This window comes from Topomyia yanbarensis, chromosome 2, assembly GCF_030247195.1.
Source record: "Topomyia yanbarensis strain Yona2022 chromosome 2, ASM3024719v1, whole genome shotgun sequence".
NCBI classification, from domain to species: domain Eukaryota; kingdom Metazoa; phylum Arthropoda; class Insecta; order Diptera; family Culicidae; genus Topomyia; species Topomyia yanbarensis.
The window spans coordinates 4,582,629-4,605,760 of NC_080671.1; the positions used below are offsets into that span (position 1 = coordinate 4,582,629).

Sequence of the window (23,132 nt, forward strand, 5' to 3'; positions counted from 1 at the left end):
GCGAAACGTACAAATTTTTTCTGAATTTGTTCGAGCCTGTTGATTTGTGTTACATAGAGCGGGCGCCAGACTACGCTTGCGAAGTCAAGTTTCGACCTTACCAGTCCAATATATATAGACAGAATAGCGTGAGGGTCGTCTAGTTCACGCCCGAAGCGCCTGATTAAAGCGAGCAGTTGCAGGCAGTCCTTTACAACTTGATCGATGTGTCCGTGGAAAGAAAGCGAGCAATCGAAGGTTACTCCCAAGTCCTTAACGGTATCAACACGAGGAATTGTAGCATTCAGGTATTGGTATACAAAAAATACAGGACTGATTTTCCTAGAAAATGTCATTACTGAGCACTTGCCAGGGTTGACGCACAATCCGCTCTCTTCGCAAAAGGTTCCGAAATTAGCCAAATCTTGTTGCAGGGTTTGACAATCCACAGTAGTTTTAATAGGGTAGAAAATTTTTACGTCGTCTGCGTAGATTAAAATAATGGCGTTCGTGATGAATTGTGGCAATCTGTTCATAACCATTACAAATAAAAGTGGGCCCAAATGACTCCCCTGTGGCACGCCAGAGTCAACTGTAAACGTTTTGGATGCAATGTTATGCACTTTGACAATCAAGTACGATGTCAGCCAATTGAACAGTGGGCCGTGAATTCCAAAGTCAGATGCCGCTTTCAGCACTCTATCGATTCCAACAGCATCAAACGCCTTGCTCATATCGGTATAGATGCAATCTACCTGACATCCTCTTGAAATGTAATTTGTCACTAACGAGGTAAATTCACACAGATTCGTTACCACTGATTTTCCTTTCAGAAATCCATGCTGCGCTTCTAAAATCATCCCTTCCAAATTATCGTATAACCGATTACTAACAATTCCGCGGTAGTTTTCAGCATCAAAGCGGGAACCATTTTTATAAACTGGAGTTATGTGCGATATCTTCCAAAGCGTGGAAAAATATCCGTTAGAGAGAGAGGTATTAAACAATTCACCTAGCGGTCTGAGCAGTTCATGCATACATTGTTTCAGGACACTGTTCGCCAATTTATCGGGTCCAGGGGATTTTGATCCATCAAGCTTTGTCAGTTTTTCAAGAATACAGTTGTCCGTGATTTCGAAGCTCGTGAAGTCGGTACCGAGTGATACTACGCCTTCGGGATTCGAGTTTACTCTGTACACACTTTTGAAGTATTCGGCGAACACTTTGGCTGTAGATTCATCTCCATTTGAAATCGTTCCGTTGAAACGCACCTTATCCATCTTGTTAGTTTTTTTCCGTTTACTGTTGACAAAATTCCAGAATGTTTTAGGATCACGCTTCAAATTAATCTGAACGTTACTGATATACACTCGGTATGCTTCCCGATGAACCGCCTTGAATTTTAACCCTTAAAGGCACATAGCAATTTTTTCAAATTTTCTGAAAATTGTCTAACAGTTTTAATACGTTACAATAATAATTTTGAGATGGTTTTCGCAATGTTGTTTTAAAACAACATTGCGCATTTAAGGGTTAAACATCCTATAATACAACTGTACAGTGTTAGAATCAATCCAGTTACGGACTATATCAGCAGTTGATACATCACTCTGAACAACATTCAGGGACCGTAAAAATTCAAGCATCAGTCCAGCACGCGAAGTATACAAGTATATCGCTATTACTCAAAAAATCGTCAGAAGATATAAACACTGCTTCCCATCCGATTGCCGCTAGGTCCGTACAGGCATGAACGACGTCTAGCGAATCCAGCTTTAGCTCTCTAATATGTGGCTGTACATACACTTCTCTCCTCACAATCGTTGAAACAGTCAATAACGGTCGTCAAATGGTGGGATAACAAAATGCTCACAAGTTTCCTATCTCATGCCTCCATGCGAGTCTAAGTCTATTGATGACATTTGGTCCTTAGACCGGCGACGACGATTCTTTATATTTCCCTTCAGTGTTCGTTATTATCGCTCGTATACTTGTATTCCAAAAACAATCCGATATGGAAAATAAGAAATACTTTCCATGATTTATAACATCTCGCGCTATCTTTGCTTGTATAATGTGTTATCACTCGGTAGTTGTCAAGCCAATAAATATATCGTAGAGAAGAAGTAACAAATTCCGTCTAAATACTGTTTGAATAAATAGTGATCCAGCCCATTACGCAGATAAGATTAGCTTACCTAGGCAATACGCCCATGGTCGGCTGTGTGGAGTTCAAATTGCTTTTGTTTAGGGAACATAGGATACTCTCGGTAGCCGGCTGCCCAGAGTTTAAAAAGAACCAAAAACTAAACAAGATCTTTTCTTTTTCTAGTCATCGTGCACTCGAAGACTAACTAAACAACTACCTAATAGAATATGCTTTATAGGTCGCATCGCTTGCTTGGAGCGAATCCTAGACCTGATACCCTTCCCAACTACCAACTCCGCGACACCTATGGATGAGTCTGATGAATCGTCGTCCTTCCGTTAAGTAGGTGGAGCATCAACACTTCCTGTCTACCTTTTCCTTTATCCTTCCCCGTGAGCGATGAAGATGGGGGCGGCCGGCAATGATGGCTATCATGCTGTTGAGGTTTTAATGTGGGTCGGATTGGTATGAATTCCTACTTACCATTTCCTAAGCAACTCTTATTAGATAATCAGCAGTCAAACATGATGAAGTCAGTGTGCAATCCGCCAAAATCATCGTCACAACGCAACGCAAATTCCATGAGACATAAAGGGCGAACAACAAAATTATTGCGACACATTCAACAGAGCATAACTTTTTTACCATTGGGTAAAAATCAACCAAATTTTGCACACTTTCTCATTGGTGTGTATTGTTTACATGCTGTCAAACTCGAAGTCGTGTTTTTCGATTCAACGAAAATGGAGGTGAACCAGCGCGAGTCGAGAGAACAAATTCTTTCCAAACACCTGGAATTTCCTGACCTGTCGCATCGGCAGTTGGGAAAAATGTTGAACATTCACCATTCAACCGACTCCAGAGTGTTGAAGCGGTTCCAGGAGCGGTTGACGTTGGACCACGGAACAGGAGCTGGAAGAAAACTGGGACCGGAGAACAAAAAGACGGAGGGAAAGGTGAAGCGGATGATTCAAGCAAATCCCAACGTCTCAAGCCGTGATTTGGCTAAAAAGATCGGCATGTCGCAGAGCTACGTCCAGAATGCAAAGAAGAGAGCTGGACTACATACATACAAGGTACAGAACTTCCCAAACCGCGATGAGCGGCAACAATCGACGGCTAAAACTCGGGCACGGAAGCTCTACGAGAAGATGCTGACAAAATATGGCTGCTGTGTGATGGACGACGAAACGTATATAAAAGCCGACTTTAAGCAAATTCCGGGGTTGGAGTTTTTCACCGGCAAGAGCAAGTTCTATGTGGACGACAAATTTAAGAAGAAGAAAATGTCGAAGCTCGCCTCCAAATATCTCATTTGGCGGGCCATCTGATCTTGCGGACTGAGGAGTGAGCCTTTCGTGACAAAGGGCACAGTAAATGGCGAGATCTACAAATCTGAGTGCCTCGAGAAGCGCCTTTTGCCGTTCTTGCAGCAGCACGACGAAGCTCCGGTATTTTGGCCAGATTTGGCATCATGCCACTATTCTAAAAGTGTCCTGGAGGCCAATTCTGTCCATTTTGTTGCAAAGGACATGGATCCGCCAAACTGGCCGGAGCTGCGCCCGGTGGAGCAGTACTGGGCAATGATGAAGCGGGAACTTCGGAAGAGCAAGAAGACAGTCAAAGACGAGAAGGACACCCAAGTAACCATAAGCATTAAGCCATTGCACTATATTGGCTATACATTTGCACTAATGTTGCATTGAAACTCCATTATAGCATTAACAATGCAATAAAACTCTATATTAGCATCAATAATGCATAACTGCACAGCCGACATATAGCATTCTCGCTTGCTCTATATGCGTATATAAAGCTGATATAACGCGTACATGCTTCAAGGATCTTTAAAGCATGTAAGCTTTACAAGTGCATTTAATGCCATTATAGAGCTAATAAAAAGCCGATATAATGATATTGTAATGCTGTGGGTTTATTTGTTATGCAACTCTTCTTGAAGATTATATTCGGCATATTTCATTTCAATCGAACATATGCAATATAGTCCTGAGAGCAAACGCAGCGCACTTACCGTGAAGGACGAGGCAAGGTACCTCAGTTGGAGATTTACTACAGGTAATTTTCGTAAAATTGTCATATAATGTCAGAACGAAAACCCATTAAGGATATTCATTACAATGCATTAGAAGAGAGACAATAACGGTTTTAAACAGCACATTTTATTTTAATTTTTTTCCTTTTTGCTCATCATACCGAAAGGAAATATAAGAAATGGTTTTAAAACCATGGCGGACGATGACAGCCAGCTGAAGCTTTGTAATAGCATTAGTAATGCTAATATAAGGCTTTAAAATTTGACATTTGTGCGCTGGTGCTATATAATAGCATTAGTACTGCAGAAACGAGTTGTCAATCTCTGCACAGTAATAGCACTATATTTCGCCTTTTCTGGCATAATACCAGCATTATATAAGTATTAAGGGCTTCACAGCTCTAAAAGACCGCATTATATGTGGATCTAAAGCAGATATTAGGCTACGTTATAATGCTTATTGGTTACTTGGGCATGTTAAGAAAATGGAAAAAACTGAGAAACTGGTACCGGATGACACTGTAAAGACTTTGATGGAGGGTATCAAGCGAAAATGCGTTCAATTTTTCACTCAAGGCTCCATCGATTAACTTTTCTTTTGATTTTTTAAGTAAATATATGTATAAAACTACCCTAAAATTTTGGTTTGATTTTAAACATTATAAGAAAATTTGCATGACATTTTCGGTGTCGCAATAATTTCGTGTTCGCCCTTTATATTATTATTTTGCTTTGACCATTCTCAGGTGGATTCGACGTCCGAATAAAATCGTCGGTCCGGTCTAATATCAAACAAAAATGGTTAATGAAAGACGTCGTTTTACTGTTCACGGAAGGAAGGAACCACCTGAGAATTGTCGACCAAACATTTCAACAGTCGATAGAGGCAGAATCGGTTGTCGCATTCGAAATTAATTCCGACAAGGAAACAATCTGAATTCAAACGGAAGGAAGGATAATAAGGTAAAAGCGGATAAAAAGAACATTTATCCTCGGTTCCCGCCCAACCCTACATGCATTCAAATAGTGTACAAATCAAAACACTGCTTTTCATTGTCCTCCTATCGTTTTTTTTCCTCAACTGCGAGCTAACCAAAGATTTAAAGTACGTCACAGTCAAAATTTACATGCATTTAAATATACGTACGCAAATATTACATGACTGCGATAGGTCCTATGTTGGCAGCACTCCTCAGTATGTGTATGTTTTATTCCTCGAGACTACCTACGATTGTTCGCAACACGCTATTCGTTTATTTACTAAGATATCTGGGATTTGCCTACAGCCCCAGATATCGCATATGCAAGCTAAGCAAAATAATCATTTCATCCGCCGTCGGCCACTGCTTTGGTGGATAGTTGATCAGTATTGTGCCAGCGATTTTAAGGTTCATAATTGAAGTAAGCAATCCTCAAATAGAGGCGGTAGTTTTTCGAGCTATTCCAAGTATCAGAAGCGAATGTGAATGTGAATTGGATTTTGATTCAGTTAACTGTGAGAATATATTACAGGTGAGCAATAATTTCTGTTTACTATATTATGTGATATGTGTAGGAAATAAGCCATGAAATCTCAATCCGTAATCGTTATTATTCGTACTTTTGGGAAGGTATATTAACGGCAATTCGACATTACTAAAATATGCAGCGTTAGCATATACACTCAAGTTTTTTTTTACGCGGTTTTTTTTACGCGGATTTTTAAATTTACGCGGTTTTCATTTACGCGGATTTTGAAATTTACGCGGTTTTCATTTACGCGGATTTTGAAATTTACGCGGCTCGTATCCCCCGCGTAAAAAAAAATCTGAGTGTATTCTATTTCCGTCACATTTATTCTGATATTGTTTTCATGCATTTTTTGGGGTCTGGGTCATTTGGCATAAGACCGGACATTTGGCACAACGTTTATTTGGCATAATGATCATTTGGCATAATGTTGAGAATTGATTACACTTAAGGTCATTTGGCATAACGGACATTTGGCATCACGGTCATTTGGCATCACGGTCATTTTGAGAAGTGATCACACTGGATGTCATTTGCCATTTTTTTCAATTACAGGGAAACACATAATTTAAGACTGTGCGAGAAGTCAGGCAATTCGACATAATTTTAAGTCGTGCTACTGCTGAAGGTCTTTCCGTACAAATATTGTTGTGTTAAGGAAAATAGTAATTTAGTATAACGGTCGTTTGGCATAGGTATATGTGGTGATAAAGTTATTGATTACCAGGATGTTTTTTGAGTATATCTTTTCTTGCATGTATTATGTATTTTGATTGTATGTTGACAATAACGTTCATCGTTCGAGGGAAAGTTAGTTAAGCAGTTGTAAGCAGCTGACATGTAGATCAAATGTTTGAGCGTAACGCCAACTACCTAAATATTTAAATGACTTTAACCCTTTCATGCCCAACTTTTTTCTAGTGCATGTAGGGTTTCAAAACTATTTTTCCTTGAAAACGGTGGGGTCAAGAAACTCGAAAAACCTTTTTTCAGAAAGGTAGGTGCTTTCCTTGCAGTGCTAGAAGCTGCTCAATTTTTACCTTCCAATGCTTAGTACAATTCAATAGCAATTCTTCAAAAGGGCTAATAAGATTTTTATAAACAAACTTATTTCGTTCATTACTCCGCTGTCGAGTCGAATTTCATGAAAGATACACATGAATCAACATCTTTACCCTTGGTAGAATCAATTTCAAATGTCTTCTGGGTTGAAAATATAACAAATTAAGAGAAATCAGCAAAACAAAAGTTTGTTTACATAACTTATTAGCCCTATTCTAATGTTGATATGGAATTCTCCTAGAGTATTTGCAATAGTCCAACTGCGTGAAAAACGTAGCCAAAAATAGTCTAAATTGATAAGTTTTATCAGTGTTCACTAATATTGCAACATAACGAAGTTATATGAAAAATTCATTTTCCGTCGTAAACGTAAACGGTCCCTGGCAGCACTGCTCCATTGGAGTTCAATCAGACTAATTGCAATAACTTCAGTTCTAGAGCTGATCCTTATAACTGTTAATGCTCAAATGAAAGCCAATAGTCGCATTCATTAGCCTTACTTGTTTTTGTGAGCAAATCTTGCCCCAATCAAAAGTTATAGGTGCTCAAAAACGTTGTTGTCCACAGACAACATGGGCATGAATGGGTTAAATGAGTTTGTTTACCAATTGTACTGCAATTGAACTTGAACCAAAATTACATAGATTATTCTTTACAAATTAATAAAATACATTTACGACTAGCCACAAGGCTTCAGGTCGCGTGCCGTCCGACATCGCTGTCGCTGCGTCGGACTTAAACTAATTTATAGCCCCTATGTTTGAGTAATCCGGGCAAACGAGTAGATCACAGGTTTGCTTACGAGGGGCTGCCGCTTCCAACGGCGGGTCGTCGGCCACCTCGCCCAGCCGCCTTGCGCAGCTTCGCCCCCGAGTGCTAGAGCAGTGTAACAACCGACGGTTGAATGTATGTAAGTTCATTCAATAAATCATCCTTTGAAAAACATGACGAAATCCAAAAATGATGAAGTCAATAATAATTCGAAAGAACAGCTCATGATATAAAGAAAAGTAATAAGGATAATTTTAATTATTGAAACATGTATGAAAAAACCAAAACTAACTGGCGATCATAATAATAATGGCCAAAACAAAACATAGGGTGGATCGCAGTTCTATACTATACTAAAGACACATTCCGCGCACTTGTATCATGAAAATAACTCTACTAATATAAGTAAAAGTTCTTCTGAAATATGTTAGTATAGGTTTAATGCTCCCAAATCATAGATATATAGAATTTTTTTAAAAGAATTTTATGACGCTCGTCAATAAAAACCAGTAATACATTTAAGACTCGTTTTCAATAATTGAATAGATTTTCCCGTACCACACCGGTATGTTCGTAATAAAATTAATTTGGAGCAATCTTAAATGCCATTTTATTGTATGCATATTATACAAAGATTTCATCTTTGGACGTAGATTTTTTTTAATGGATTGCCGGATAAAAGGGGGGCAAAAATTGACCATTTTTGCGTTGTCCCCTGGCGCAAAAATCATGTTTTTTCAGATTTTTCACAAAACAATGTTAAAGCTATTAGTACTCATCAATACCTTTCTAAAAATGTGCTATTTGTATATAACAAACTTTGAAATCGTTCTTTCACAGGTGTGCACTGAAGTGTTATTACGGTAAATCCTTCTGCAGAGATACTTTGGGAGCCTGCAGAACAGGATATAGACATAAAAGATATAAGCTACCTATTTCAGAAATAGCGCAGCCATGCAGTGGTATGAGTGGCCTAAGGGGTGGAAAGCCAGAGAGAGAAGGGGGGGGGGGCTATGCCATTAAGAGGAAGGCCTACCTTATAATATCGCAAAATAATCGAGTTTTTATTACATCTATCATTGGATAAACTATCTAAGAATGAATCAACAATTTCAGAACAGGATTCAAAGATATGGAATGGAACGCAATATGCTAAACAAGTATGAGAGCGCATGGAAGAATTTGGACATAGGGAATAACACTCACTTGTCCTCCTTAAATATTCTTTCAAATTGACGGGATAACACTGTTCAACACACGATTGGGGAGCAGAACCAAAAAATGGCGAAAGTTTTGGGTCCCAGGAAACCCCTGGGGAAGAAATTTTTGAAAAAAATGGAACCGGCCTTCACAGTTTAAAACCAAAGAGAACTAGGGGTGTTCAAGAGGCAAGATATCAATGAAAATGGTCATCTTAAATTTTCGCATAAAGTCTTACATAAAATGCTTATTACATCGAAAAAGTAATCTATGCAAGTTTTTAGCTCAATCGGATATCATTAAGGGGGTGCGACGTTTGAATAGTGTTTTATAATATAAGAAAAAATCTAAAGGGGAGTACATGAAATGTTGAAAATCGAAATTTTTTTTTGTCGAAATATGTCTAAAAATAGCATGAAACTTCAGCATCTAGTGTTTTGAACAAACGAAACCCGCTGAAAACAAATTATAATTTCTTTTTAGATCCAAGGACTTTTTGAAAAAATGATTCGAAAATCGAAAATTTTACTGTAATACCCTACGATTGAAGAAAAAATTACCTTCGAACTGGGCTTGGGAGCAGAACAAATAAATCACCGTGGAGAAATTTTTGAAAAAAATTGGAACGGGACTTCACAGTTTATAATTATTGACCACTTGGAACAAACCACGGTTTGTCTTTTTTCGGAATTGATTTTCTTCTACATGAACCAAACGACGTAGTTTAACACAGCTTTTTAATGTTTTTTATAGCACGTTAAAGTCAAAATTTTATCGAGGATACGCATTTCTCAGAATTCGCAAATAAAGGATACAATTCTCGACAAACATATGATTACGGCCTAAAAACCAACTGTCAAAATCCACTTTTAATGGAAATTCCGGACAAACCGTTACTAGCTGAACACAGTTCACAACAGTTTATGAAAGAGAAAACTTTTCTCTTTCGTTTACTACCAACATCTGTGATTGGCATGTAACGGTTTGTCCGGAATTTCCATTCAAAGTGGATTTTGACAGTTGGCTTTTAGGCCGTAATCATATGTTTGTCGAGAATTTCACGAAATTCTCCAGTTTTCTATCATTTAGATAATTCCGTGACAAGCAGGCAGGCTGACCATAAGACTGCAATTGTGTGCAGATTTTTAACAATTTTTCATACTGTAATATATCTAAATTTTCAAAAAGCTGCGTCTTTCCCTTCTTTTCCAAAAATTGCGTAAAACGGATGCATTTTGATTAATTTCCGCAATCATAACTATTAAGTACCTTCTTGTAGATCTATTGTATACATAGAAACGGTTGAACAAACACCAGAGGTTGAACTGGAGGGGCGATATTCTATTTCGAAATCTTTACTTCAACCGTATTACTGGTTTTTCGCGACATAATATACAATATGTAAATATCGTAACTGCTTGACTGAGTATAATCGCTGGACAGTCTTACATTTGCTGAGTTGCTTCAGTGTCACATTTGTTTCTTTTTAACGCAACGAGAACATTAATATTGAACCACACTAATGACGTTTTTTGATCTGCCCTAATCAACAGTCAATTTTATTTTCAAGATTTTATAATGTCAAGAAAACAAAATCAGCGCATTAAAATTGCTTGAAAATACTGATTTGGTCAACAAAATTAAAATTTGTTGAGTCACCCTAATAAACAGTTAATTTTATTGAACATATTTTCCGATGTCAATAATATATTCAAGTTACCAAAACTACTTGAAACATCCTTTTTCGAACCATTAGAAAATGGCGATTACAGTCTACAATCTCTTCTATACCGGGCCACACTGTGGTATGCGGTGTGGCCTGTTCTCAAACCATATTAATTTGATTTCTAAATATAATTTGTCAAATACTCATACAGGTGAAACTAGAAATACATCTAGTTTGGCATTTCAAATCTTTGTTTTGAGTTATTCACATGTCTAGAGGTAATATACTTTGTTTGAGCTTCAACAAGCACTTCGGTCGCGTTAGGGGACAACACTTCATATGCGACCGTTTGTGTTCATCTTGGTGTTGTCCCCTAACGCAGCGTTTGCAACGGTCCACAGAGGAGTAACTAGAACAAATTCTTGGCAAATAACCAATTTTTTTTTGATTTTTTATTTAGTTTTATTTTTTTAGATACCTAAAAGCATACTGCATATTGTGGCAAAATAAAGAGTATGCCAAAAATTGCTAAAATTTTTTTGCATGGATGCAAAATAGTGATATTTTAAGGGCTTTTAATCATTTTTTATTATATATCCAGCAAAATCGCTTTCAAATGATGATGACTGTATTAAATTAGACAATATTATAACAAACGTAATAGAACACAACTATTTGTATAACCTCCGCTTAAAAATAACCGACAATAGTAGTGTTGCTGTTTATTGGACCAGCTTTAAAAACACCCTTTTTAAACAAGTTATTCCAAATCTGAATGATAAAAAGTTACATTATACGACAAGATCCGGCAAAGTTGCTGAAACAACATTACAAAACAAGATTCCGGCTATCCAAAAAACATTCAATCTTTTCCGATCCACAAATTCCAAGCGATTTGAAAATATTGATACGGTACGCCAAAATGCTGTAGGGTCAAATGCTATGTTTGGCAAAATGAATCTTTATGAATATGTGCACAGGTATCCCTTTTCTTCTTCCTTTTCCACTGACCAACTGTTCATGCAGCGTGAAAAACAAATGTATTCACAAAGATCAGCTCGAAAATACGAGTATTCGAAAGGATCTAGAAAATTGACCCCTGCCCTGATAAGTGGATAGATGCCAAATAGTCCCAAAAACCAGTTATTTTCTATTTGTAGTTCATATTAAGGCATAATAACAGCAATAGCCGCAATAAATAGTTTTGGCCAGGATTCGACCCCAGTTACTCCTCTGTGCGGTCGTGAAAAAAAAATTCATGAAAGCTCGAAAATCTAAGTATACAGTATTGTTCTGTGACTATCGTTGATTAAATTCCTAGAACAAATGGATGCTCTAAAGTTTGAGATAGAGAAGGTTTTTTGATAAATACAAGTGTAGGTAGGAAAATCAATATTTTGCTCTGTTGTCCCCGCGATATTTTCACCTCTCAGAATGAAAGGATAACCTGAAAAACATCGAACCCATAAAATTAACGTTGCGTTAGGACTTTGAAACAACTGCTCATATTTAAAAGAAGGCAAATCAGTTATAAAATGTTAAAAATTTACTCGAAATATAATCAATATTAGGTAACCGATAACAACACATTGTTATTATTGCTTAGTGCAGCTTTAACCTCATGTGTCATTCACTTGATAAACTACACATTCGTATGTTATGCCAAATGACTTTCAGTGAGATCACTTGTCTTCGTTCAAATGTTCGTTATGCCAAATGACCGCTATGACAAATGTCTGTTCTGCCAAATGACCTTTAGTGTGATCAATTCTCAAATTATGCCAAGTGGCCATTATGCCAAATGACCGTTTTGCCAAGTATCCGTTATGCCAAATGACCCTCAGTGTGATCAATTCTCAAAATTATGCCAAATGTCCATTATGCCAAATGGCCTTATGTCAAATGACTTTATGTCAAATGTCTTCATGTCAAATGGTCCGCTCCCCATTTTCTGGCACATACTTTGAGTATGAAATCACTCATTAGATAAACCGAATTTGTTCAATACATAAAATTTACAGTAGAAGAAAAGAGAATCTGATAGAAAAATACGCTATCGATGCTTAGGGGAACTAAGACGGACAGGTGTGGTAAGATGAACACATGGTTATTTTAGGTATATAACATAAAATTCATTTGAATTATATGTGTACACTCTCATTATGAATATCCTTGAATTGTGAAACATTCAGTAGTCGTTGAATACTGCTAAACGCGTATAATTTAAGCAAACTTATAATCAGTAGTGCATCTTCGTTCAGATGTAATTTTTAAGTATCTGACTTTGAGGTTTAACGGAGAAAAATTCAATTTAGGCTAGCTGAAGACTCACACACAGTAGTTTGCAGGATGTACGTTAATGCGACCGAGGCTAAATATGAAATTTCCAGAACCTGGAAAAGGTAGACGACTTCGTACAGGTCCCACACTCTGGCTATGTGCAATCGAGGAACTGATATTGTAATAATAATGGTTATACTGAGCATCTCTATAAACTATGCATCCCTATTTGGCCACAACTCACACAACCTCACCATGCATTGCTATAGGGACACCTATTGTGAGAAATATGCGAAACAACTTAAAATTTGTTGTTTTTATTTAAGCGTACGAATTTTTTTGCATGAGATATTTTCAATCCCAAAACCATTTTAAGCGGTGATTTTGTTTTTCCCATAATCTTCGATACGTTTTTTGATGGAATTGAGGATATCACTGTATTTGGCTCACTTTTTGAAACCCCTGGGTTATAATGGGTTAAGATGGTTATTGCATTACGCCTCGATAGTGGTGCATCGAGGAGGGCCTTTTTTATGTTCTATGTTTCTTCATATTCTGCACCTGCGCACACCAACGCTAAACCACTGGTCTGTGCGCGGTGGCGTGGCCGACTGGCGGTATTCGTGGATATGACTCACAGTGGGAGTCATTGTGTTTCCATTTATCGGTCGACTTCGTCATGATGCATATACTAATTAAATTAATTTAATAATTAAATTAATTTAATAAAGTAGAATAAGTAGAAACCTATTAGTTGTAGCTTTGTGATAATCGTAGTTTTTCGTACTAGTGTACAACTGTTATGTGCTAGTCGTATGTCTATCTATGTATGTATTCGTCTGAGTATTTGTGACAGTTGGGTCAGGGAATGGATGCAGAACTGACGTATATAGAATAGTGGCTAATACTTCTGGTGATCAATCTGAGCATTTGGTTCTATTCTTTCGGGAAAATCGGGTTGGATAAATTAGGGTACAATAAATTTACCGACGCACGTGAGTCATCCATTCCCGGCCAGCATAGCATGATGAAAGTCTAACAGCATGCAATTGTCGTTAATGATACATATACAACATTTGCTGCATTTAGACGAGTTTGATTGCATGTTACATGTTTTCTATTCTACTTCGTTAGTCTGTTTCTTTTGTACATCTATTAGTTTGCTTTTCCATTATTTATGTATACCAAAATAGTATTGTTCAATTTATACACTTCTAATCAAGCTCTTTGCATCTTTTTCTTTATTCGGCATGTTATGATTCCTTTTATTAGTATATCTCTACTATACGCTATCTATACTCATATAGGTACAAACGCTCGTGGCCTTCGCGATAACACAAACCTGGCTATAAACGCGACCATGCAATTGCAATAATCCACATATACTTACGGCCGCGATTTCGCCTACATGAAAACACTCCGGTAGTTAAGTAAACGTGGCATCTTTAAACTTTCAAACGCGGTCTTAAACATTAACCCACCACTCGCGCGATCATGAAACGGTCACGTCCGAAAGTTTTAACAGTCTGGACTAATGCCTTCAGTTGAACCAATTAAAAAAGTGACGCTCATATTCACTAAACAACACGTTCCATGGTGACATGACCTGGAACTCAAGTTTCTCCATAGGGAAACGGACTACCATCTGTACCATACACTAAAAATTAAGCATCAGATTCACGGTCCGCGCGCGATCGAACAAGAATACACGCTACATCATTATAAAATCAAAATTATATACGCGAAGTCACATACACGTGACAAACACGTTAATATACAAATGCTGGAGCCTTTCGCGACCAACCCCGGCACCTACACCCGCGATCTCGTAAACATGATAACTAGGGCATTGCAAATTTTTTTTTTTGAATTCTCAAAGGCCCCCCTCTCATATTGTGACAAATGTCAAAGTAAGCTCAGATGCCAAATTTCACATCATTTAGACAATTCTAGACCCCCGCCCACTTCGCTTGAAATTTTTGAAATCGGTGCTATGGGAAAATGTGGAGGAAAAATATGTTAAATGCTATAGCTTTTGAAGTAGCAATTAGAAAATTACAATTTATACCTCTTTTTAAAGTAAATAACCTTAGCATTGGAATGGAGACGTTCCTGTTTTTAGAAAATTTAGAAAAATCCCCTATTTTTTAAATTTTTCTGCTCCGTGGTGCAAACCATACATATATTGCTGTTTTTAAAATGTGAAAAAATCTCAGAAATCGAACGGAACCTTTTAGGCCTTTGTCCGAATACGAGAAGTTGGGGTTATAGGGCCTTTTGTTATTTATATTAAATTTTATCATTTTCTCGTGCATATATCTCTATTATTCTTTATTCAATTTTCATAAATTGTACCTTGTTTAACGTGGAAAATCCTCAGGAACAAAATAGAAATAGATTCGTTGCCGGTAAAATTCAGAAACGTCAAATTATCTGACATATAGTCTCGATTTCACATTTTTATCATAAAATTGCACATATTAACTCCATTTAACAACATAATTTTTATTTAATTCACTATTTATAGTAAAAAATGCGCTTATAAATCACATGAGAAAAGTTTCATACCTGGAAAAATAGGTGAAGTTGAGGTATTAGAACATTTAATGAAAAAAATGTGGTTTGTAGAGTTAATGTCAAAAAATTGATGTTTTTGAATTTTAACGCAAACGAATCTATTTTTGTTGTATTTCTAAGATTTTTCCACGTTCAACAAGGTACAATTTATTAAAATTGATTGAAGAATAATGGAGATATATGCACGAGAAAATGATAAAATTAAAGATAAATGACAAAAGTCCTTATAACCCCAACTTCTCGCATTCGAACAAAGGTCAAAAAGGTTCCGTTTGATTTCTGAGATTTTTTCACATTAGAAACACTGCAAAATATGTATGGTTTGCACCACGGAGCAGAAAAATTTGAAAAATAGGGGATTTTGGGGCCAAAATGACCCAGTACCCCACTTTCCCGTATTGTTCTAGGAACAGGAGTATCTTCATTCCAATACTAAGGTTATTTCCTTTAAAAAGAGGTATAAATTGTAATTTTCTGATTGCTACTTCAAAAGTTATAGCATTTAATATATTTTTTCTCCACATTTTCCCATAGCATCAATTTCAAACATTTCAAGCGAAGTGGGCGGGGGTCTAGAATTGTCCAAATGATGTGAAATTTGGCATCTGAGCTTACCTTGACATTTGTCACAATATGAGAGGGGGGGCCTTCGAGAATTGAAAAAAAAATTTTTTTTTTGCTATGCCCTAATGATAACATCCCGGTGATAAAGTGAATGTCTCAGCTCCTATAAATTTTCAAACGCAGTCTCAAGCGTGAACCTAAAAAATCCCGCACTCGCACGATCATGAATCGATCACTTCCGGAAGTTTCTATCCTTGGTATCAGCAGACTAGGTGCTTGCCTTTAATTTGATCATTTAAAAAAGAAAGCTTTCATATCTACTGGACACCACGTTACATGGCGACATGACCTAGGACTCTACCGATATGGGGTAACTTACTCCCTGTCAGAATGTGAATTGTACACCAAAAACTAACTATCAGAATGAAGGTCCGCGTGACCATCCAAGAACGCACACGTTCATAGGAAATGCCACGCGGTTACAAAATCCAGTCTTGTATACGCGAAGTCACATGAACGCGAGTACACGTGACAAACAGGTTAACGTACGAACGCTTAAGCCCTTCGCGATTAACAACGCACACCTACGTTCGCGATCGCGCAAACTTAATAACACCCCGGTAATAAGGAGAACGTTTTAGCACTTATGAAGTTTCTAACGCTGTCTCAAACACGAACCTATAAACGTCCGTTTTCGCGCGCTCATGAATCGGTCACGTCCGGAAACCATTACTCTCTGTCCTAATAACTTAGGTCCATACATTCAGTAGGACCAATCAAAATATAAAGCACATATCCACCAGACAATACGTTCCATGGCGACACTACCGGGCACCCTAGTGATATGGAAGATCTCACACTCTTTTAACGTTTTAGCAGTACACTAAAAAATAAAGTATTAGATTCACAGTCCGCGCGCGATTATCCAAGAACACATGCGAATATGCGAAAGGCACACGGTTATAGAATGGAATTCATACACGCGAAGTTACATACACGTTAGCACACGCGACATACAAACGCACACGCGATAGAACACGTTAACGTACAAATACTCAAGCCCTTCGCAATGATACACGCGATCGCGAGTCCCTACGCCCGCACATATCTGAACCGTACAATGAATATCACATTTAGAATCACGGCACGCTACAATTGGCCTACGGCAGTGTTTTACTGGGCGCCATTGTCTGTCTCGTCTGCAAATTGTAGTATGTAATTCTGACGGGGAGTCCTTCCGAGAACCTAGCTCTACAGCTCCAGTAGGACAACGGTCGAAAAAAAATGTATCGAATTCGGTAGATTGCTTCTACTACAGCGAGCCCAAGTTATCTAATAGACACGTGGTTTCCCGTCCCTCGTATTTCCGTACTTATTAAGGAAGCTTCAAGCCTTATCATTGGATGGTGGCAAGAAACTGGTCGTTCCGAACTGCTATTTACAATTTATCTGGAATTTTAGAGTGTTTAATTGGGCATTCCTTCTCCTCGGACGAAAACGCCCGTTTCTATTGGCGAGTAAGTTACCTGGTGAGTATTTGTGAAGTATTGTATCGATACCCAACAGCCTTAAACATAAGTTGTGTAGAGCGAGCAGTCCGCTGCGTAATACACGTAGCCCTTCGTGTATTACGCAGCGGACTGCTCGCTCTACACAACTTATGTTTAAGGCTGTTGGGTATCGATACAATGCTTCACAAATATACTGGGGAGTTCGCCCGGCACTTCCCAGGCTCTGTTCCTGGTCGCATGACACTCTGGAATTGGGGCTACCTGTTTGGTGGGTTTGTACTACCGGAAGAGGCGGTTCGTAGTGTCTTCTTAGCCGGTTGAAACATCCACTTCTAACACTTGTCTAGGTTGCTCGTTAAAACGCTGACATTGAAGGATAGCTTCAAGCATTGTTTTTAGAGTTAAGCTTTTCTATGTAAAAGACAACACATATAAATGAAACTTTTAATGGACTGTGTTCTTTACAGCTCTTCGTGAAAAGGATATAAAAAATGGTACAACTTTATGAAATCGAACCTATTCGGCCAGCGAGTGATGGTGTTCCGGAAAGTGAAAGTGAAACGACCGCGGATGGTGGTCAACCATTAGAGACCATCGATCAGGTGGGTGATGAATCTACAAACCATTCGACGATATTCGAAGGATCGGTTCAGCGCAATGAAGACAGCAGGTCCGACGTTTCTGTAGCATGTAGCAGTGAGGAGAAGTCCCACCAAACTGTTGGCGCTGACCAGGAACGGGATAAAGCGGAGAAGGATAATGAACATTTTGAAACAAGAAATGGAGGAGCGGGATCTCTTCCATTGGAATTACCTGTGGTCGAAGGTATTAATTCCGAAAATCCTGAAGAGGCAGTAGCTGGTAGTACTACCAGCGTTGATTCGAACGAAGAGAAATTTATACCAGGTTTCAAAGAAGACGAACCTTGCAATTCAACCAATAATCTGATAATAATGCAAACATCACATAATACACAAAATAATAATGATTGGAATATGTTGATCGAACAAGATTTTATCGAAGAAGCTACTGAACTTAAGGAGACTCTACCCACACTGAATTTAGTTGGCAGATTCTATTTCAATGGAGAACAAATCAAAATGAAAACTCCAACGTCGATGGAAATCGATCAGCTAGGGTTTTCTGCTCGATTTAGATACAATAGCATGATGATTAAGCTGTACAACGAAGGTAGCCTGATGTGTGCGGATGGCAACTTTTTGGCGAAAGTAGAACTAGTCAATCCACAGCTACTTGGTGCAACGATGAATTTTTTTTTTTTTTTTTTTATTTCGATTATAGAGGTTTTAACCTTAAGGTCATTCGCCTCTTCGGGTTAGAAAAATCTCTTATGAAAAATTTCTAACCCTATGTGCGGGGTCGGGCCTCGAACCCAGGTGCGCTGCGTACAAGGCAATCGATTTACCAATACGCTACGCCCACCCCCAGCAACGATGAACTTCAGCCAGGCGAAAGAGGTTTTACTGCAACAACTTCGAATCGTGAGAGTCCTGCAGGAAGATATAACCACCGGTCGATTATCGCGTCAATCAGCATTCCTTGGCTCTGTCAGACAAGCGTTGAAGAATGACGAGCAGTTTGCAATGAACTCTATTCAATTGAGTCAGATTTTGAAGTCTTCCAATAGATGTTCAACTCGTGAATTGTTATGCAAAATCGCCCAAAATTCGTTGCTGTCTGATGATATTAGGCGATCTGCTGCAGTTTTCAACAAGCAGGAAAATCGAATTATTGCAAGAAATCTCTCGTTGGGCCGTTTTGGGTTTTCTCAGCCGAGTCCATTGGATCAAAATCTATCAGAAGCTATGAATCAGATGCTGGCCTCAATGTCCACAGACTACAGCAACGTGCTGGTAAAAAAAGTGCCAGAAAACATGCACGAATCGATCAAAAGTTTAAGCGTACAGCAAATCCTCCTTATCCAAGATAATGATATAAAGTTGTTCGCCGATTTGTCAGGAACTCTGAATGAGGATGTTTTCCAAAAACCGTTGGTGGATCTTACTAATCGGTGGATCACCAATATTAAGCTGATAAATGTTAAGAAATCAAAGCAGATTATCGCTCAAACCAATCCGATTTACTTCTTTTTGTGTAAGAGTTTGGAAGAGTTAATTATAGAAATCAGTGATCGAACGGATCATCTTCCGGAAGAACTATTAACCAGCAACAGCTCCGGATGGCATCCGATCAAGAAAATCAACTGGAAATCGGAGAGTTCTCTGACAAAATGCCTCGAACGGGAATACTATTTTATCTTCAACTTGTTGAAACATTTTGATCTAGGTTGTAGTGCTAACCTTAAGCGGTTCGAATACAAGGTACAGCTATTCGATGGATCAACGCAAAAACCTATGTGGGAAAGATTCGTGGTAGGCACCAAAAAACTTTTTGGAATCAACGAAACAACTGAAAATTCCCTGAACATAGCGAATGAGTTCTACGTGTGGTACTGTCTGCTGGATGATGTTCTCGCTCATGCTCTCCCCGACAAATGTCAGTTGGATTGTTTCGGAACCATAATCAAAAGTTACACCGATTTTCTTTGCGTAGTGGGCTACGATCAGTTGGAGACTTTGCGCGTCATCACCCACAACACAGCTCGGTTCATAGTCCAAACAATGTCCTACGCAACTCTAGTGGACAGTTCTTTGGTTGACAGACAGATCTTACAGAAGCAACTTGATTTGATGAACTCCAAGGCAATCGGACAAAATCTGTCATCAATCAATTTCCGCGATCTGGTTGATGTCTTCAATATCTACTGGAAGAACAGAGAAGATATCATTTCTACTATTCCTTCCAAGATCCGACTACCGGAAATGACATTACTGAAGGATCGTTTGTTAGAGATTGTTTTGGTAGCGCTGGACAAGAACGTTGCTACAGAGGACATGGTTGCCTTCTTTCGCGCGTACAGCGATTTACTGGTTGATTTGAATGATGTCCCGTTTGATTGGTTTGTGAAACAGCTCGTCAGAGGTAGTAATATGAAATTACTAGTTGATTTGAATGTCATCGAACCGGTTGAGAACAAATGGATAAACACAGAAAATGAGACCTATCGTGTCATCAACCCGGAGAAGTTTGCCAAATTATCGATAATATTTGATAGCGTTGTTATTCCAAAGCACTATGTGGTTGAGGTCTTATCGACTTTAATTTCGTTAATCAATCTTCAACTCAACAGAGCTCAGTGGGAATCTGGTGAAACTCTGTCACAAACAGGGCAAATCTGCACTACAAACGAATTGATCTTTTCCGTGCGCAATTCTTTTCTGTACCTACTGGAGCAGCCGGAATACGTTTCGTTTGAATTATTTTACGACGAGCGAGTCAAACCCTTTGTGAGCGTCATGGACACTAGCAGATCTCATCAGGATTTCACCAATCGAATCTACCTTATCAAGGAGTCCTTCTGGCACATTCGTAAACAGAACGAAATGGACGTCGATGGGGCTTTAACGCTTTTCCTCGAACTAAATAACGATGTAGATATAAAATTGCTGCGCAAAGCCTATCAGCAGTACAGCGAGAGTTTTCAGCAGTTCATGCAACAGTTTGTAGAGGGTGAGTTTGCTTTTTTTTTCTATTCCACACTTGTGTATATTTCATTGCAATTTCTACTTATTTTCAGATAATGACTTGAAAGCAACTGAGATCGCAGAGAAGGTTTCTATACTGGCAACTGAAGCACACTTCAAAAGCTGGACCGACACCTACAAGCAGGAAAAGCTTCCAGAAATATTAGCAGGGCTAGCGGCCGTGTGGTCGATCCTGGTCTCGAAGGATGTCTCCAGCACGGGAAAGTATCTAACCCCACACTGTATTCAGATCCTGTGCATTCTGAGACTGTTGAGTGTGGATCGTCCAGAAAAGGGAGTTACGAAACATCTGGCACAGGTTCTAACAGGTCAAGGAAAATCTCTAGTGTTGGGATTGTCGGCTGCCTTGTTTGCACTGACGGGTCACAAGCCTAAGATCGTTTGCTATAATGAATATTTGGTGAAAAGAGATGAGTCTGATTTTGAGGAATTCTTTGATTTATTCAACATTGCCCATGACATCACCTACATAACATTTGACGACATGGCGAATGAGTTAATCGCCCCCGTCATCGATGGACGTCCGATGGAATTGAGAGACTTGGTGTCGGATATGTTGGTGAAGGATGCTGCCCCTGTTCGTAGTAAGTTTGTTTCGGAGAACTGTGCCAACTCGGTGTTGCTGATTGATGAGGTGGATGTATTTTTTACCAAAGAGTTCTATGGCGGTGCTTATCAACCTGCAATTCGAAAAAAGTTGCAAGGGTTGGACAAAATTCAAGAGAAAATTTGGAGTCTTCTAATTGAGAATCCCTCACTAACATCCGAGCCAATTGAGCAAAGTATTTATGATTACATTGAATCATCAGACATGGCTGAACAACAGGATTTCCAAAACTTCATAGCAATGACGAAATCGTATGATCTACTGATTTATGAAGACGGAAGGTTTATAACGAAAAGTTACACCAATCGCAGCTTGTTTGAAAAAGAGCTTCGCCGGATGATTAATTGTGCCATTGAAGTTGCACTCTTTTCGTATTGGACGAATTATAAACTCAGTGATAGGGAAACTATTCTCTTCAAAAACAGAGGGGAATACACGAATCACGCCATACCTAGTTATTATATGGTATTCAATTATTTCCGTTTACGCAAGTCTGATTTTTCCGTTAGAGTAGCCTCGGAAATTAACTACGGCTATCTTAATCTGGGCTGCGGTTCAATTTCCTACGCAATGCTGCCGAAAAGATATCCTCTTATACTGGGAGTTACTGGCACGCTGACCTCGCTTAATCAACACGAAAAGACTTCCATCAAGGACTTGTACAGTATTCACGAATTACCCGTAATGCCAAGCTTTTTCGGCTGTTCCAATCTTCAATTCAACCCGGAGACCGATTATCAACAGCTGGCGAACAGATCGAAATGGATGAATGCAATTTTTAGTCGAGCAAACGCGATACTAGGTGCCAAACGATCAATTCTGGTGTTTTTCGAGAACGACTTCCAGTTGAACCAATTCTATACGGAATACTCCGGTCAATTCGATCGATTGCATATTCTGACGGAGAACACTGACGAAAATCAGATGCAGCAGTTCATTGACGAAGCAGGTGTCGCTAAAACCATCACACTGGCAACTCGTGGCATGGGACGAGGCGTAGACTACAAGTCCAGCGTTTCCATCGAAAAGTACGGAGGGTTGCACGTGATTCAAACGTTTTTCTCTCTGGATATAAAAGAAGAAATTCAGATAAAAGGTCGCACAGCCCGTAAGGACAACCGAGGAAGTTACGAATTGATAGTACGTAAGGCTGATCTGGAGCGGGTTGGTTTACCCTGCGATGTTTCCTATTGTCAACTCGATGAGGCCAGGCTAGAAATGGCTTTGAAAGCGAATGAGCAAATTTTGAAGGACATTTTCAGTACAACTGACAATCACGAAACAACGATGCGATATATGGAAAGTTTTTTTGAAACCTAAGGCTAACGTGTTGGAATATGTTTTTATTTTTTGTTATTTGCTATGTGATCAATAAACATAATTTCTAATACGTGTCAGACATCTTATTTGTTTAACGGGTCTGGCTCGAGTGACAGGGTATTTTTTCATGATCACGAATATTTCATATTACTAGTTTTTTCTTTATTCACTAGGACAGCTGATGGGAATAGCGGCTTCTATAAACACGAAGGACAAGGCTATTACAGAATTTACGAGTGAATTGATCACTTCGTTTTA

At 38.7% G+C, this 23,132-nt stretch overlaps 1 protein-coding gene across 2 annotated transcripts in view; it reads right to left on the bottom strand.

Moving 5' to 3' along the window:
- Positions 1 to 23,132, bottom strand: part of LOC131682420 (apoptosis-resistant E3 ubiquitin protein ligase 1) — a 246,792-nt gene that overhangs the window by 83,519 nt on the left and 140,141 nt on the right. The gene's annotated exons all lie outside the window — the stretch shown is intronic.